The 15,300-nt window shown below is 46.1% G+C and overlaps 1 protein-coding gene across 3 annotated transcripts in view; it reads left to right on the forward strand.

Annotated features, from left to right (window-relative positions):
* GABRG2 (gamma-aminobutyric acid type A receptor subunit gamma2) overlaps nt 1-15,300 on the forward strand; it is a 907,137-nt gene that overhangs the window by 656,401 nt on the left and 235,436 nt on the right. The window lies entirely within an intron of this gene.

Below are 15,300 nucleotides of genomic sequence, written 5' to 3' on the forward strand. Positions count from 1 at the left end.
AGTTGCTTGAAATTACATATACATGGTGTGGCTGAATTTAGCCATGTCTCTGTCCAAATCTGCTGTTTCTAAGAGCTTGCATTCAGAAATGGCACATAATTGACTTTTTAACTGATTTTTCAATTTCTGACATTGACCCAACTTTACATACATGTGCGCAGGGAGTATGGACATTAACTGATGAAGTTTCAGATTTTTAACATGCATACATTTAGAGTAATATCCACTTTTCCGCTAAAACCCCCCTGAACATACCACCGGTTCTAAAAACCTCTTAAAATGTGGGCAGAAAAATCACAAGAATTATGGTGTCATTTATAAAATTTTCACATGTCCGTACTATGAGTGATCCATCTTTTTAAAGTTATGTTCTGGCTCCAAAGTGGTGTGGTTTCCTCTCAGCACAAGGTAGAAATGCTGGTTTATCCAGTTCTGCCAAGCCAGCTTGCTCTCACAGGCAGTGCCCCTCCCAGCTTCTGCCAAGAGGAAGCTACATTTTACGACCGCTGTAATAAAACCTTTGCCTGAGTCAAGACAGGCTTTGTTCAGGGCTCCTGTAGAGCACAGGTAATTCAATTATCAGATAGATGGCATATCCTTAGTGTGAGCAGCAAAAGGGCAGCTAGGCCTGGGAACACAGCTGTGACTCAAGTTTCACTCCTGATGGGGGTAGTTGCCAGGCAGAATTCAGTTCCTTAAGCCAGACTTTCAGCTAACTGTCATGTTTTTTGTTGCTTTTTAAATTAACTTGCAATTTTACACATGCAGCTAGAATGCTGATTCTAAGTTCAAAACTATGACATTTAAACAATTTCAACCTATGTGACACTCAAAAGTAGGTCACTCAGTCAATTTGAACATTTAGATTTGTAGTGTCTTTCAGTCCAAATTTACTTAAACTACTGAAATCCACAGGTCAGCCAGTCTTGTTATACACCTTCAAGTCACTTCAGAACATAACTTTACATTGGATCCACCTCTCAGTAAGTCTTTCTTTGGCTTGCTTTGGGTTCATTTATTCAGTTTTGCAAAAAGTAAAACCTGGTGTTGTTTTAAAATGCCGGCTTTTGGATAGTGGTGAGTACTGGTACTGCACCCCTTTTTGGGATTTAAGAAAATGAATTCCCAACAGTTATGGGTTTGCTTTTGGCAATCAGCATTGCCATTTCCAATGGTTTCAGACTACTGTGCGGGTAGTCCAATGGTGATTTTAAAGCGCTTTGAAGCTAACCGGCGCTACTGTTTTTCCTTTGGCAACCCATTTCCCTCATGGCAACCCGGCCTTTCATTCTCGCACTGGTGGGTGGCAAGTGAGGCAACCATTTTGGTGTGCGCACAAACTGCGCAGCTTTCCTGGATTTCGGCGCACATGTGGGTTTTCCACCATCTTGAATTTTCTAAGCCCACAGCACCAAATGTTGCAGCATGATTACTTGCACATGGGTCAAGACACCCAACAAGCCCCCCCACACGACTGCACTTTGAATTTGAGTCGATGGGGAGTCGCGTGCCCAAGGGTTTTGACCCACGCACCGGTCTGTCCGCATAATCTTCTTCCTCTTCTGTAGATGGCACAGTTCAGCATCTTCTTCTCCATCCGGTACTGATCGATCGGTTCTCCTCGCCAGTCCTGATGGGAGTATTGGGCGGTCCACTGGGCCCATTGGATCTTCGTTCCCGGTCTCCGTATCATCCTCCTTGGCCCGTCTTCAGGTTTTCTTTCTCCTAGGACGACAAAGGAAGAGCGGCAATACCTACTCATAGACGTTTTTCCACCACTGTTGAGATAGTGGGGCAGCATATGCATTTTATCATAACGAAACATTACATTCTTATTTTGAAAAAAAAAACAGTATAACTAAGAGACAGTTTCATGCAAATCACAATATTTTAGAGACTAGATGTGGTATGTTTTATGGTTGGAACTGAATTAGTCTGAGAGAGTACCCGCTAGGATTCCAGAGGATTCCTCCAGTTGTTGCAGAGTGTGCCTGGGATGGCAACATTTCAACTGGTTTATGTGGACCCACTTGTCTTCCCCCTCTGCCAAAGGACCTTTGGGGATGTGGATTTTGTAGGCCACAGGGGAGATTTTGTCTATGATCTCAAATGGTCCCTTCCATGTAGGCAAAAATGTGCGCTGCTTGGCCTGGTTCCTTTGGAAGTTGTATAGATAGACCCGGTCCCCCACCTGATATTCCTTCCTGGAAGTTTTCAGGTCATAGTGGGTCTTCATGCTATCAGCCGATCTTTCTAGATTCCGCTGAGCGTAAGCAAAAGCATGTTGGAGGTGTTTCCTTAAATTCTCTACATACTCATGAGTTGTGGAGGCATTTATCAGTGTCTGCTCTTGGGTCCTGTAGAGCAAATGCTGGGGAAGCACCATCTTGCGCCCAGTCATCAACTCAAATGGTGACATTTTGGTTGCAGATGAAGGGGTAGATCTGATAGCCATTAGGACCAGAGGTAATCGGATATCCCAACTTGGCCCAGAATCTGCCACAAACTTCTTTAATATGCTCACAATTGTCCGGTTATATCTCTCTACTGCCCCAGAAGAAGCTGGTCTATAAGCAATATGCAGCTTTCTCTTGACCCCCAGTATCTCCCACATCTTTGTCATTACTTCACTGGTGAAGTGGCTACCTCTGTCTGACTCAATCCTTTGAGGTAGACCAAAACGGGAAAAGATGTGGTTAATCATCAAGGCAGCTGCCGTTTCTGCCTGGCAGTTTGGGGCTGGGAGACATTCCACCCACTTGGTAAACAAGCATGTCACAGTCAACATGTACTTATTCCCCCTAGCCGAGCGAATCACAGGGCCTACAAAGTCGATTTGTAAATCTGACCATGGCAGTGTCATTCCCCTCTTTTGTAAAGGCGCCCGGTGCGTAAGGGATGATGGCTGAAATTGTGCACACACAAGACACCCCTTCAAGTATTGGTCGAGGTCCTGCCCCATGTGTGGCCAGTATGCAACCTCTCTTAAGATTTCCAATGTTGTGTGAAACCCCCTATGACCGGCAGTGGCCGCATCATGGGCGTGACTTAACATCAGGCTTCGGAATGAGGTAGGAACCACCCACTGATCGTGGCCAGCTTTGGATTTCCTTACCAACAAACCGTCTTGGATTCGGAACGTTTTTGGACATTTCATCAACACTCTTAGGTCCTCTTTCCCAATGTAATCGGTATCCGTCAGGGGAAAGTTCTCAGGGTCCTCAAGGTGCTGGTAAAATTTACCAATAATTGGATCCCCCTTCTGAGCAGTAATCAAATCAGCATCAGGGGTCTCCTTACTCCATTGTGCAATTGAAAGGTCGTTGTGAGCATTTGTCTGGGACCTAGTGATGGCAGTGACCTGGATTTCCCCCAACAGGGACTCAATCTCAATTAGATCCCCTTGGATGGCCCCGGTTTTGGCCAGCTGATCAGCTAAGTCATTTCCAGTTTTGTCTGGTCCCTCTACTTTGGAATGACCCTTGATCTTTTTCCAATAGATGGTCATCCCATTCGATGTGACCAGATCATCAATGTTTTGGATCAACTTCCCATGTTTCAAGGGTTTGTTGTTAGCACATAACATGCCTCTGGTTTTCCAATTAACCAGGTGCTCCACGAACCCGTTCCGTACATAATCCGAATCTGTGATTATGACCAGTTTGTGGAGTTGATGCTGGACAGCAGTGAGGATGGCCTGATGCACGGCCATCAATTCTGCCACCTGACTACTTCGGGGACCAATTTTGTATCCAGCGGAGGGTTCTGGGGACTCATTCACCCATGCATTCCCTACGCCGGCCACCAGTTCTTTCTCCCCGTTGTTGTCAACATGGTAAGAGCATCCATCCACATAGACAGTGGGCATTCCCTCACACTGGTCCTCTTCAAAGACTTTGTGTGGGGAATTAAGGTATGCCTCCGTGTTGTCCTTGATTTTTAGACTTTCGTCCTCGAGACAGTTTTCTCTGGCACAATCATGGAAGTCAGCCAGACCTTGCGCGAGGGGACTCTTCTTGTTTTGGCCATATCGGACCTCCACAGGAAAGCCTTGCATTGACAGAATCCAGGAAGTAATTCGGGAATTACTCACATTTCCGGCCCGGATTCTGTCACTTTGGAGATATTGCAGAGGCTGGTGTGGAGTCTCCACTATGATGTGTTCCCCCTGGATAAACGGGCGGTAATTCTTCAATGCCCACACCGTTGCCAGGAGTGCCTTCTCACAATCGTTGAATTTTTCCTCCACAGAGGATAAAGTTTTGCTCGCATAGGAGATTACTTTATTGACCTTGTCATGCTTTTGGTATAATACGGCCGTCAAGCACGTATTAGAGAACCCTGTCTCCAGGAAGAACTCCTTGTTTCTGACAGGGTAAGCTAGGCAAGGCGCTTGTGAGAGGCTTCTCTTGAGTTGTCTTACTGCCTCGGATTGTTCTGGACCCCATTCCCACTTGACCCCCCCCCTTCAGGAGATGAATCAGGGGTCTGGTGATCTCTGCGTAGCCCTCAATGAACTTTCTGCTGTAATTAGTCAGTCCAAGGAGGCTCCTTAGTTCCCGCAGAGTTGTGGGGTCTTTCAGTTTCTGAAGTGCTTCCACTTTCTTTTCCTGGGGACAAAGACCCTGAGGAGTAATCTCATGCCCCAAGAAGTTAACACGGGTTTTACACCACTGTGCTTTCTGAAAGGAAAGTTTTGCTCCGGCGGCCCTCAACTGTGTCAGAACATAACGGATCTCCGCTATGTGTTCCTCAACAGTTGAGCTTTTGATGAGGACATCATCTACATAAGCCAGGTTACCCCTTGCACCCAAGTCGGGCATGGCCTTGTGTAGAAAAATGTTGAATTCATTGCCGGAGTTGAGGTATCCGAAGGGAGTCCGGGTCCATGTGTACTGCTGGCCCCCAAAGGTAAAAGCCAGTTTGTATTGGTCCTCCCTGCTGACAGGCACGGTCCAGTATCCATTGGTCAGGTCTATTGCAGTGAATACCTGTGACCCCTGAATCTGGGCCAGCCCTTGGTCAATGTAGGGCAGAGGCCATCGGGAAGTATGGACCCGTTTGTTGAGCTCCCTAAGGTCGGCGCAGAGTCTCCACTGGCCGTTTGGCTTCAATATTCCCAGCACCGGATTATTGAAGGTGCTGTGGACGGGACGGATTATTCCCCGGGACTCAAGGTTCTTAATTATTTCGGTAAGGGACTCCATTGATGCGAGAGGCAAGCGATATTGCTTCACAATCACAGGAGTCATGCCAGGGTCCGTGGGGATTGTTGTTGTGTGGATGTCAGTGCGACCACAGTCATATGAGTCTACCGCAAAGAGATCTTGGAAATCCAAGAAAACTTGTTTCAACTTTTGCTTTTGTTCCAGAGTCACACAGGCATCAGCTAGGTTGACTCTCTCTTCCACCATCTGCCTGAAGCCTGGAAAGACTTCTGGTTTGGCTATCTCTGCGGCCTCCTCCAGCTGGGTGGAGAAGTCCCTGGTCAGAGTGCTGATTTGGACTGGAGGCTTCAGGTGGGAAAGGCAGCCCTCATGGACCTGGAAAATCACCTCATCCCTCCTGAAGTCACAAGTCACATCTTCCTTACCATAGGGGCAGGAAGTGTACACCAGGAAGTTCCCCCCATGCCGGGTAAAAATCCTGTCTGGTGTTGTATTGTCATCACTGTCACTGTCAAAACAGTCCTTGGGGATTGGTCCTAACAGTTCATTTACTAAGTCGATGGAAAAATGTCGGTCATCAACCGCCATTCCAATAATGGTGCCTGCGGCTAGAGTAATACTCTTTAAGTTGCTGTTATCCACCTCTATTAGAATGGTGTCATGTTCTATGTTGACTAATGGAGTTGGGTTTACCCCCAACCCTTGCTGTTGGAAAGAAGCATTTAGATGTATGTAAGCATCAGGGTTTTTCAACTCTTGTCCCCTTTTAACTTTCACTTCCAGGGAGAATTGTCGGGTCCTTTCTGGGATGGTGACTTCCTCTTTAACCTGAATTTCAACTGCATAAGGTAGCAATTGAGCTGACCTAAATGCTTTTTCTGGATCATCAAAGCCCATGGGATTATCCGCTAATTGGGACCAAGCTTTGAAGTTTATTAGGTCCAAACTAATGGCAAAGCGATTGAGAATGTCACTGCCTAAGTAAAAGGCGGCAGTGACGTCTCGCACGACCCAACAATTATGGACTATGCTCTTGTTGCCAATGGAGATTTTGAGCATACACCTGCTTGGCAGGAGATGTTTTGAATTGGGTGCTTCCAGGTCCATTTCCCATTTGTCTATCAGTTTGAAGGTGGGAATGGCTGGATCTTTTGGGAGTTGCCGGAACATGGCTTCGCTGATGAAGCTCTTACCGTTGTTCACACACACTCGAGCGAGAACAGAGTTCTTCCCATCATTTAACTGAACAGGGATGAACAACTGCTCTCCAATCTGCTGAATATCAGCCAGGCTCTGAGCTGATTTCACATCCTTCTGGACTATAGGAGTGGGAGTTTCTGATTGTGGATTAGTATAGAATTTCAAAGTGTTTCCTTCCAGCGTGGAATACCACTTTAGACTGGAAGGAAGGTTGATTTTCAGAAATAGAGAGGACACCCCATCACCAGTCTGTTGTCCTACTGCTATTACTGTCACGTCTGGAATTTGGCTATTCTGGAAGTGAAATTCTACTTGGTCAGATTTTTGTTCAACCATGTGGCAGGTGCCGTTTAAACTAACATGGTTGACACTCTGTTTTAATTTTATTGGTCGGCTAGTCTGGGTCCAGAGGACCTTGTTTACACAATCTATTAGGGGTGACAACCTTCTCAGGAGGTCATTCCCTAGTAAACAAGGGGTGCCCTCTGGGGTCACAACTATGACCGGGTGTTTCAACTTATGTCGCCCAATTTTAATGTCCAAGTCTGCCGTCCCCTCGACGGGAATTTCCTTCCCGTCAAAGTTCTGGAGTTGCCCAGGAAGAGAGGTGAGAGGAATTTGGTAATTCTCTCCCCTTCCTGCATTCAGTTCGTCAAAGGCCCTTCTGGACAGAAGGGTAGCTTGAGATCCAGTGTCCACCAGTGCCAAAATTGTACCCTGCCCCTGTACTTGTACCGGGGCATAATATCTTCCCTCCTTCTCCTCAAGGGGGCACAGATAATGTACATTTTTGGACAACTGGTGGGCTAATTTTCTGGTTTTGGACATCGCTAGCGAAGAGATTTGGGCAGAATTCTGTGGAGAGCCTTGGGAATCTGAAAGAAAAATTTGGCAACTGGAGATCAGAGCCATTGTGGGTTCCCCTGGCTCCGGTTCTGGGCCGCCCCCCCCTTTTTGGAGGCAGTCACCAGGATGGGTTTGAACCAGGGGATTTTCTTGCGGTTGGTTCTGGGATGAGATGGTGGGCGGCGGTAGCTCAGTCTCCACATCTCCCCAGTCTGGATTTGCATCCCTAGGGACCCACTTTTCTTTGGGAGGAGTTCCCCCCTCTCTGAAGGAGAAGATCCTTTTCCCAGGATCCTCTGAGGATCCCTCTCCCTCAAATTGGAAGATCTGTACCTCCTCCTCAAACTGAGTCTGTTTGGGTCTTTTGTTTCTCCTACCCCCCCTCTGCTCCTTAGGAGGCAGACTTTCAGGGGCAAGAGATTTTGTTTCCGGTTCCTGGGTTTCCAGGGGCTGTTTACAAGTGAGGAAGGAAGCTTCCTCCAAGGCTTTACACCCCCCTTCCCCTTGTGCCTCCTCCCTGGGAACCGGTGAGTTATCGGGGTGCTGCCCCCGTCATTGTTCTGGGGCACCAGGTCCAGAGTTGGGTGCGTTCTGCGCCGGCATGCCGATCTGAGGGTTCTGCTGAGCCCTCAGTATGTGACCCATATCCCGCGCCATGTTTTGAACCTAGCGCTCTAACTGGGAAACCCGCTCAGGCTGATACGGGGCCCTGTTTTCTCCCCTGGGCTGATCCCGGGAAGGGTAGCTGTCCCTCCTCTGGTAATACCCCGGGTTGGGAAGATTTGGGTACCCCTCCACCCTTGGCCTCCCCTCTCCCGGATTCAGTGGTCTGGGCTCAGGGAATTGGGGAAAGAAGGATGGATGGTTTTGGGGCTGAAAGTCGGGTGGATATCTGGGGAAAAAGTTCTGCCCAGGGTTTGGTAAATTTCTGCCCTCCTGTGGGAAGTTTGGAGGGAAGTTCCCTGGGTTAGGTGCTTGGCTGGATCCCCCCCCTTGAACTGGAGGAGTCCACACATAACCCAGGATGGGTCGATTTCCCTTGTAACGGGGACTTACATAATCAGGAGAGCGAGGGACCCCATTTGTGGGGCTGCCTCCTTGGCTCCCTGTCTGTGACTGACCCGAGGACCTTCTGGGCCTAGCATTATTAGGTGCAGGTAGGTTTTTAGGCCCCCCCATCTCCAAATCCAAAACGGGGGTGACCTTTACCTCTGCCACCTTGGCAGCAGCAGGGGTGCTGTTGGCTTTGGGGTTTTTCTGGGCATTACTTTTGCTATCTATCGGTTTCTGCACCTCATAGATCCGGGTAGCCTGTTCAATGACCCATTCTAAAGATCTTTTCTCGTGAAAATCCCTCACGAGCTGGGTCATGATATATTTGGGCAAGGCATGGAAAAACGTATTTATAAATTCTCTGCTATCTGTGCGCACCCTTCTGGTGGTCTGCGCAAAAGCACGTTTCAGTTCTTGCACAAATTCTCGTGGGGCCTGATCCTCCCCACATTGCAAATTGTAGGCTGCCTTGCGAGCCTCTTGAGGATTTCTATGAATGGAAAAATGTTTCAAGATGGCCGCCTTATAGGTGGACCATCTTAAATGATTTTGGTCCTCCAGCCCCGCAAAGAAACTGGAGTATTCCGGGGAGAAGGTCCACTTTACATATTGAATACAGCTTTGGCTGTCCTTCAAATGGAAAGTCTCCATCATTTGTTCAAACAACTCTAAGTGCTCCCAAACAGAATACTTAGCGTTCTTATGGTAAGGCGTGATGACGCTCCTGATCGCCTTAATCTGCTTTAAGGGGTCCTTAAGCAAGGCCCTTTTTGCCTTATTGGCCTTTTTGGTTCGGGTAACCCTTGTCCATTCGTCCTCGGACTCAGAGGCACTGCTCCCAGAGGTTCCCGTCTGTTCTTCCAGGTTTTCCCGGATTCTGCGAGCCTGGGAATGGCTGGCAGAATGTGGGGACCTGGTCTCCTGTGTCCTGCGCAGTTCAGAGGAGTCTTCAGATTCCTCCTTGCTGCCAGGATTTGATGGGTACCCCCTCCGCTGACCTAACTGGGCAGAGGTTTTCAGGATGCCCTTAATGGGCCTACTCTCCTGGGGTTCCCCATTGAACTGTACCATACTTGGGTGCCCATACCCGGATACCCACCCCTCCATTCCTGAGTGGTACTGGCCTATGAGCCCCATACTTTTAGCTGGATAGTAATCTGCCATCCCTGTGGCCCTGTGCTCATGTGCGCCAGGGGACATGGGGGTGGCAGAGTCCAGGGACTGAGAGGTATGAGGGCCTCTGGTACTAGGGCTCCTGAGGTTATGCTCCGGAGTTTCCATTTCCCAGCGAACCTCATCTCTATCCGCTCCTGCTCCCTGTTGCAATGCAAGAGCCTGCATTTGTGCCTTCAGTTCCTCAGTTAAGGCCTTACTAGACTCTATCAGTCTCTCCTGCATCGCTACCTGTTGTTGGAGCCTATCATTGTGTTGACAGAGGGCCTCGTTTTCCCTCTGTGCTTCCTGGTTGGTCCTGGAGAACTGGGCCAGTCTTTGCTGCAGGAGGTTTACCTCCTGAGCGGTGTCCCTATTGGCCTGCTCCTTTCTTGCTAGAGCATCCTCCACCCTCCTGGTGTGCTCTAACAAGTTCTGGTGTTCTTTTTGGAGGTCACCCAGTCCCTGGTGGGCCAGGTGATTTTCTTCCATTTTTCTTTTTAAATGGCAGACTTCCTGGCCTAAGGCGTCTCTTTCCTGACTAAGAGCCTGCATTTGTGCCGCCAGGTCGTCCCTTTGCCTTTGGAAGGTACCAGCTTTCTGGCGCTCCTGGTCAAACTCTGCCTGGGTATCCAGGTCTTTCAGAATTAGTTTGTTGCTCTCTACCTTCACTCTATCTAGATGACTTTGCAGGGTGGCTACCTGCTCCGTGCATGCCCTGTTAAAGTCTAATTGTTGCTCCAGCTTTTTCTGGCTCTGCAGTAAGGAGTCCAAACTGTCTTGGTGCTCCTTCTGCAGGGCCAGAAATCTGGTATCCTGGTCAGCCTTTTCCTGTTGCAGTATATCCATATCCTCCTTTATTTTAGTGATGTACAGTCTGCTGTCATTTTCTGACTCCTGGCTCCTCTGCAGCCTCTGCTCAGAAGAGACCAGGTCAGATTGGACCTTCTCTAACACCATCTGTTGCCTATTTGCCAGATTTTGGCTTTCAGCACATCTATCCTGCATGTCTCCCATATATAGGTACAGGTATGCTGCTATCCTGGCAATCTTATTGTGTTCCTCTTTGGCTTTAGGAGCCATACATAGTTCACTCAGGGCCACATGTAATGGACCCTGATCTCTCCATAGGTCTGACCCTGTTTCAGTGACCTGTCGCGTGATGGCCTGCAACCAGGCATCCTGGCCCTGCTCAGCCCATTCACCTCTCACAAATAATTTATGTAAGAAGTGCTCTCTGGCTATTTTCATATCTACCAAGGTCGTCATTCTAGAGATTGGTCTCTGTCCTGACTTACAGAAGTTTGTATTTTATTTTTGCAGAACAGAACTTTTCTTGGAGTGTCCCTTTTGAGGAATGCTTCACAGCGTAATGCAGCGTGGTGATCCGACTGGATATGTGTATCTGGTCAGCTGGCACGCTGTATTAAGCTGCACAAGTGGTATTCTAACCCAAACGTCCGGCCCGAGCCCCCAATTTGTAAGAGGATTCAATTCAGCACTAACGCCTAGTCTAGAATACTGAATGAAAACCCTTATTGATATATCTTTATGTCCAGTTCATGCGTTCTGGATGACTACCCCTATATAACACCCCTCTCTTGGAATCCCCCTGACCCCACTGAGCCAAGAAGTAGTTCTGTTTTGCAAGTTTAAAAGGTTTATTTGATAATTTAAAATATATATATATATATCACACTTTATAATAAATTAATAATTGAATAGCACACTTAATCTGATATGATAAAGATCAACAACGGAGAATCTGGCACTAGCACACTTCTTATAATCACTAATGAGTTGACATGAAATGGATAAGGTAGCACACTGGTAAATAGGAACAAAAGTATAATGTGGTAGAGGATGCTTTATGTAAGCTCAGGTGGATGCAATATTCAATGAATGCAGTACAGAAAATACTCAATATGATTTCAACCAAACAATGTAATCACTTTTCTCTGGCAATCCCCTCCCCCCCTTGATGCAAGGCAAGGAAATGGAAGGAAAACACACAGTTCTCAGAAATGCAATCAATGTAAATCAGTTCACCCCAGCAAGCTTACACTACAGAAAACAGATAGGAGTTTTGAAAACACAGGCAAAATGCTTTGATATGTGCTAGCAATGGATGAGAAATATGCTGGAAATGCTTTTAATTCCCTTTCAGAGGTTCAGGGTGAGTGGTATCTAGTTAATATTAGTCCAGGCTCACACTAGCAATGATGCAGGGATAGTTAGCAGGTTAAACGAATTTCTGGCAAATGGAAGGCAAGCAGCAGCTGATTTTACATGTGGAGAAATTTGCAAATCGCGGTAAAATTCGCGGATGCGTGTTCCGCGATTGCGGTAAAACTATAAGGGGTAGGAATGTGGTTCTTGGTGCGATTCAAAGCTAAGATTCTAAGCTTTCAAATGAAAGTTACTGCAAGTCTCTAGCACAAACGGTCGCGGAGATATGAGCGATTTTGTGAAGGTCGTTTTTCAGATTTGAAATTTTAAAAGCTCAAAATGACAAGTGCAGCTTGCAACTAGAAAATGACAAGTGACAGCTTTACAAATGACAGGTGACTGTTAGGAGGCAGTTCTACTTAGATTAAATAGATTGAATTATATTATTTTAACTAGGAGATTGGTTCTGCACAGTTTCTAGGTACTCACACTATATTCTTGAGTGAAATGGGCCTCGCCATGGATCTGGTCAGGTTTTAAATTCGCCTCTGGTCTCTGCACTTCACAGTGATCTGGGTCAGCTCTCTCTGGTTCTCTGGTCTGGGTCTCTAGTTCTGGATAGATTGAAGTCTCTAGTTTGGCTCTCTGGAGGTTTGATGGAGGTAAAGTATGGATTTTTCCGGCAGAGCTTCCAGCGGCAGATGGATTTGAAAGTCCCTATCTGTCCTGTCTGTCTGCTTTTATGTGTTTAGAATGTGGGTGTGTTCTAGCATCACTGACCCTACCTCTCTCTCAGCTTCTAATTGGTCAAACTTCCATTTCTCATTTGATTGGGGAATGAACTGTGAGTCAGAGGGATGTCATTTTATGGCTTGCAGATAGGACACTCCTCTGTCAGATTGCACACATTCTATATTTGATAATAAAAGACATATTTCACAGTTACACAGTTGCTTGAAATTACATATACATGGTGTGGCTGAATTTAGCCATGTCTCTGTCCAAATCTGCTGTTTCTAAGAGCTTGCATTCAGAAATGGCACATAATTGACTTTTTAACTGATTTTTCAATTTCTGACATTGACCCAACTTTACATACATGTGCGCAGGGAGTATGGACATTAACTGATGAAGTTTCAGATTTTTAACATGCATACATTTAGAGTAATATCCACTTTTCAGCTAAAACCCCCCTGAACATACCACCGGTTCTAAAAACCTCTTAAAATGTGGGCAGAAAAATCACAAGAATTATGGTGTCATTTATAAAATTTTCACATGTCCGTACTATGAGTGATCCATCTTTTTAAAGTTATGTTCTGGCTCCAAAGGGGTGTGGTTTCCTCTCAGCACAAGGTAGAAATACTGGTTTATCCAGTTCTGCCAAGCCAGCTTGCTCTCACAGGCAGTGCCCCTCCCAGCTTCTGCCAAGAGGAAGCTACATTTTACGACCGCTGTAATAAAACCTTTGCCTGAGTCAAGACAGGCTTTGTTCAGAGCTCCTGTAGAGCACAGGTAATTCAATTATCAGATAGATGGCATATCCTTAGTGTGAGCAGCAAAAGGGCAGCTAGGCCTGGGAACACAGCTGTGACTCAAGTTTCACTCCTGATGGGGGTAGTTGCCAGGCAGAATTCAGTTCCTTAAGCCAGACTTTCAGCTAACTGTCATGTTTTTTTGTTGCTTTTTAAATTAACTTGCAATTTTACACATGCAGCTAGAATGCTGATTCTAAGTTCAAAACTATGACATTTAAACAATTTCAACCTATGTGACACTCAAAAGTAGGTCACTCAGTCAATTTGAACATTTAGATTTGTAGTGTCTTTCAGTCCAAATTTACTTAAACTGCTGAAATCCACAGGTCAGCCAGTCTTGTTATACACCTTCAAGTCACTTCAGAACATAACTTTACATTGGATCCACCTCTCAGTAAGTCTTTCTTTGGCTTGCTTTGGGTTCATTTATTCAGTTTTGCAAAAAGTAAAACCTGGTGTTGTTTTAAAATGCCGGCTTTTGGATAGTGGTGAGTACTGGTACTGCACCCCTTTTTGGGATTTAAGAAAATGAATTCCCAACAGTTATGGGTTTGCTTTTGGCAATCAGCATTGCCATTTCCAATGGTTTCAGACTACTGTGCGGGTAGTCCAATGGTGATTTTAAAGCGCTTTGAAGCTAACCGGCGCTACTGTTTTTCCTTTGGCAACCCATTTCCCTCATGGCAACCCGGCCTTTCATTCTCGCACTGGTGGGTGGCAAGTGAGGCAACCATTTTGGTGTGCGCACAAACTGCGCAGCTTTCCTGGATTTCGGCGCACATGTGGGTTTTCCGCCATCTTGAATTTTCTAAGCCCACAGCACCAAATGTTGCAGCATGATTACTTGCACATGGGTCAAGACACCCAACACCACTGAGTTGATTCACACAAACAATGCAATGCGGGGACGGGGGGGGGTAAGGGGGATAGGGAGTGTAGGGCAGGGAGAAAAGAAGTGAGGACAAGCAAAATCAGACAAAACATAAACGATTCTACTAGGCCTTGGGACAATTTGAAACCTGCAAGTGCTGTAACAAGAATACAGAGGAGGTGGGAAGAGGGAAGTGCAGGGAGGGGAGGAAAGATCAGTGCTAGGAGGGAATAGTAAGTTCAAGTGAGCAAGTAAAGCCTATGACAATATCCTTGCCCACAAAGCATAGGGTCTGGTGGGCCCCAATAGGTGACACCACTTTATGAAGACATGCACAGATTTTCTGCTAATTAATATTTCCAAAATAGATTGAACTAATATATGGCTTGGTCGCACACCCAGTGGGCGATGTTCAATTTGGAAGGCTATTTAAAGACCATTCTTTTGAATGTATTGAAGGGCAAAAATGATAGTTCTCTCATACCATACATACATTCAAAGAATATTTTCTTCAATACTCTATAGTATTGTAACAGTCAATGCGCTTAGAGGAAATATATAGCCTGGTAACGCTACATTAGGAAAGTACCAGCATCGCAGCAAATGTTCCAATCAAAAATGCATCTGTTTGTGTAAATCAATTCAGTGGATGCGATGAAATGCCTGCCTATAGTTATAGTAGCCAGGAACATTGATTTTTGTAGATAGATTCTTTATAAATGTAATAGAGAGGCACACAACCGCAGCATGAATTGGACGTTGGAATACGGTACGTACACTTTCTCATTTGTCATTTTGTCACTCTTTGTGTTTCATTCCGGTTTCTCTTGTGCTGATACACAGGTCGACTATGTGAAAAGGACTCAGCTATGTACACAATGCACATTCATGTTATTGTGTGGGTACTGTGAATTTTGAATTGTGATAGGGTCCTTTTGCCTAGATGATGCCGATGTTTGGCAAAACATTTGCATGTGCACCAGTGTGTAAATTTTGGCATTAGTGATATTTGTGAGTGTATTGGGCAAGGGCATTAGGGGCATCAGAGTGAATGTATAGCCAAGAGCCGGCAATTGTATGATGTGCTTGACCTGACTTACTGATTTATGCCATATCCTGGTTCTAAATCCAACATCAATAGGTGGTGGGTTAGCCATTACACTTCTGTACAATAAATAAAGGTATAAGTGGTCAATTTGTTTAATTTGTGCAACAAGGATGCCATTTCACCAAAATACTAGGGGTAGTGAAAGTGACATCACATGACCCTTGACCTCTGATGTCATTTGACACCACCTCAAAG

This window comes from Ambystoma mexicanum, chromosome 3q (genome assembly GCF_040938575.1).
Source record: "Ambystoma mexicanum isolate Mex_15411 chromosome 3q, UKY_AmexF1_1, whole genome shotgun sequence".
Classification (NCBI taxonomy): domain Eukaryota; kingdom Metazoa; phylum Chordata; class Amphibia; order Caudata; family Ambystomatidae; genus Ambystoma; species Ambystoma mexicanum.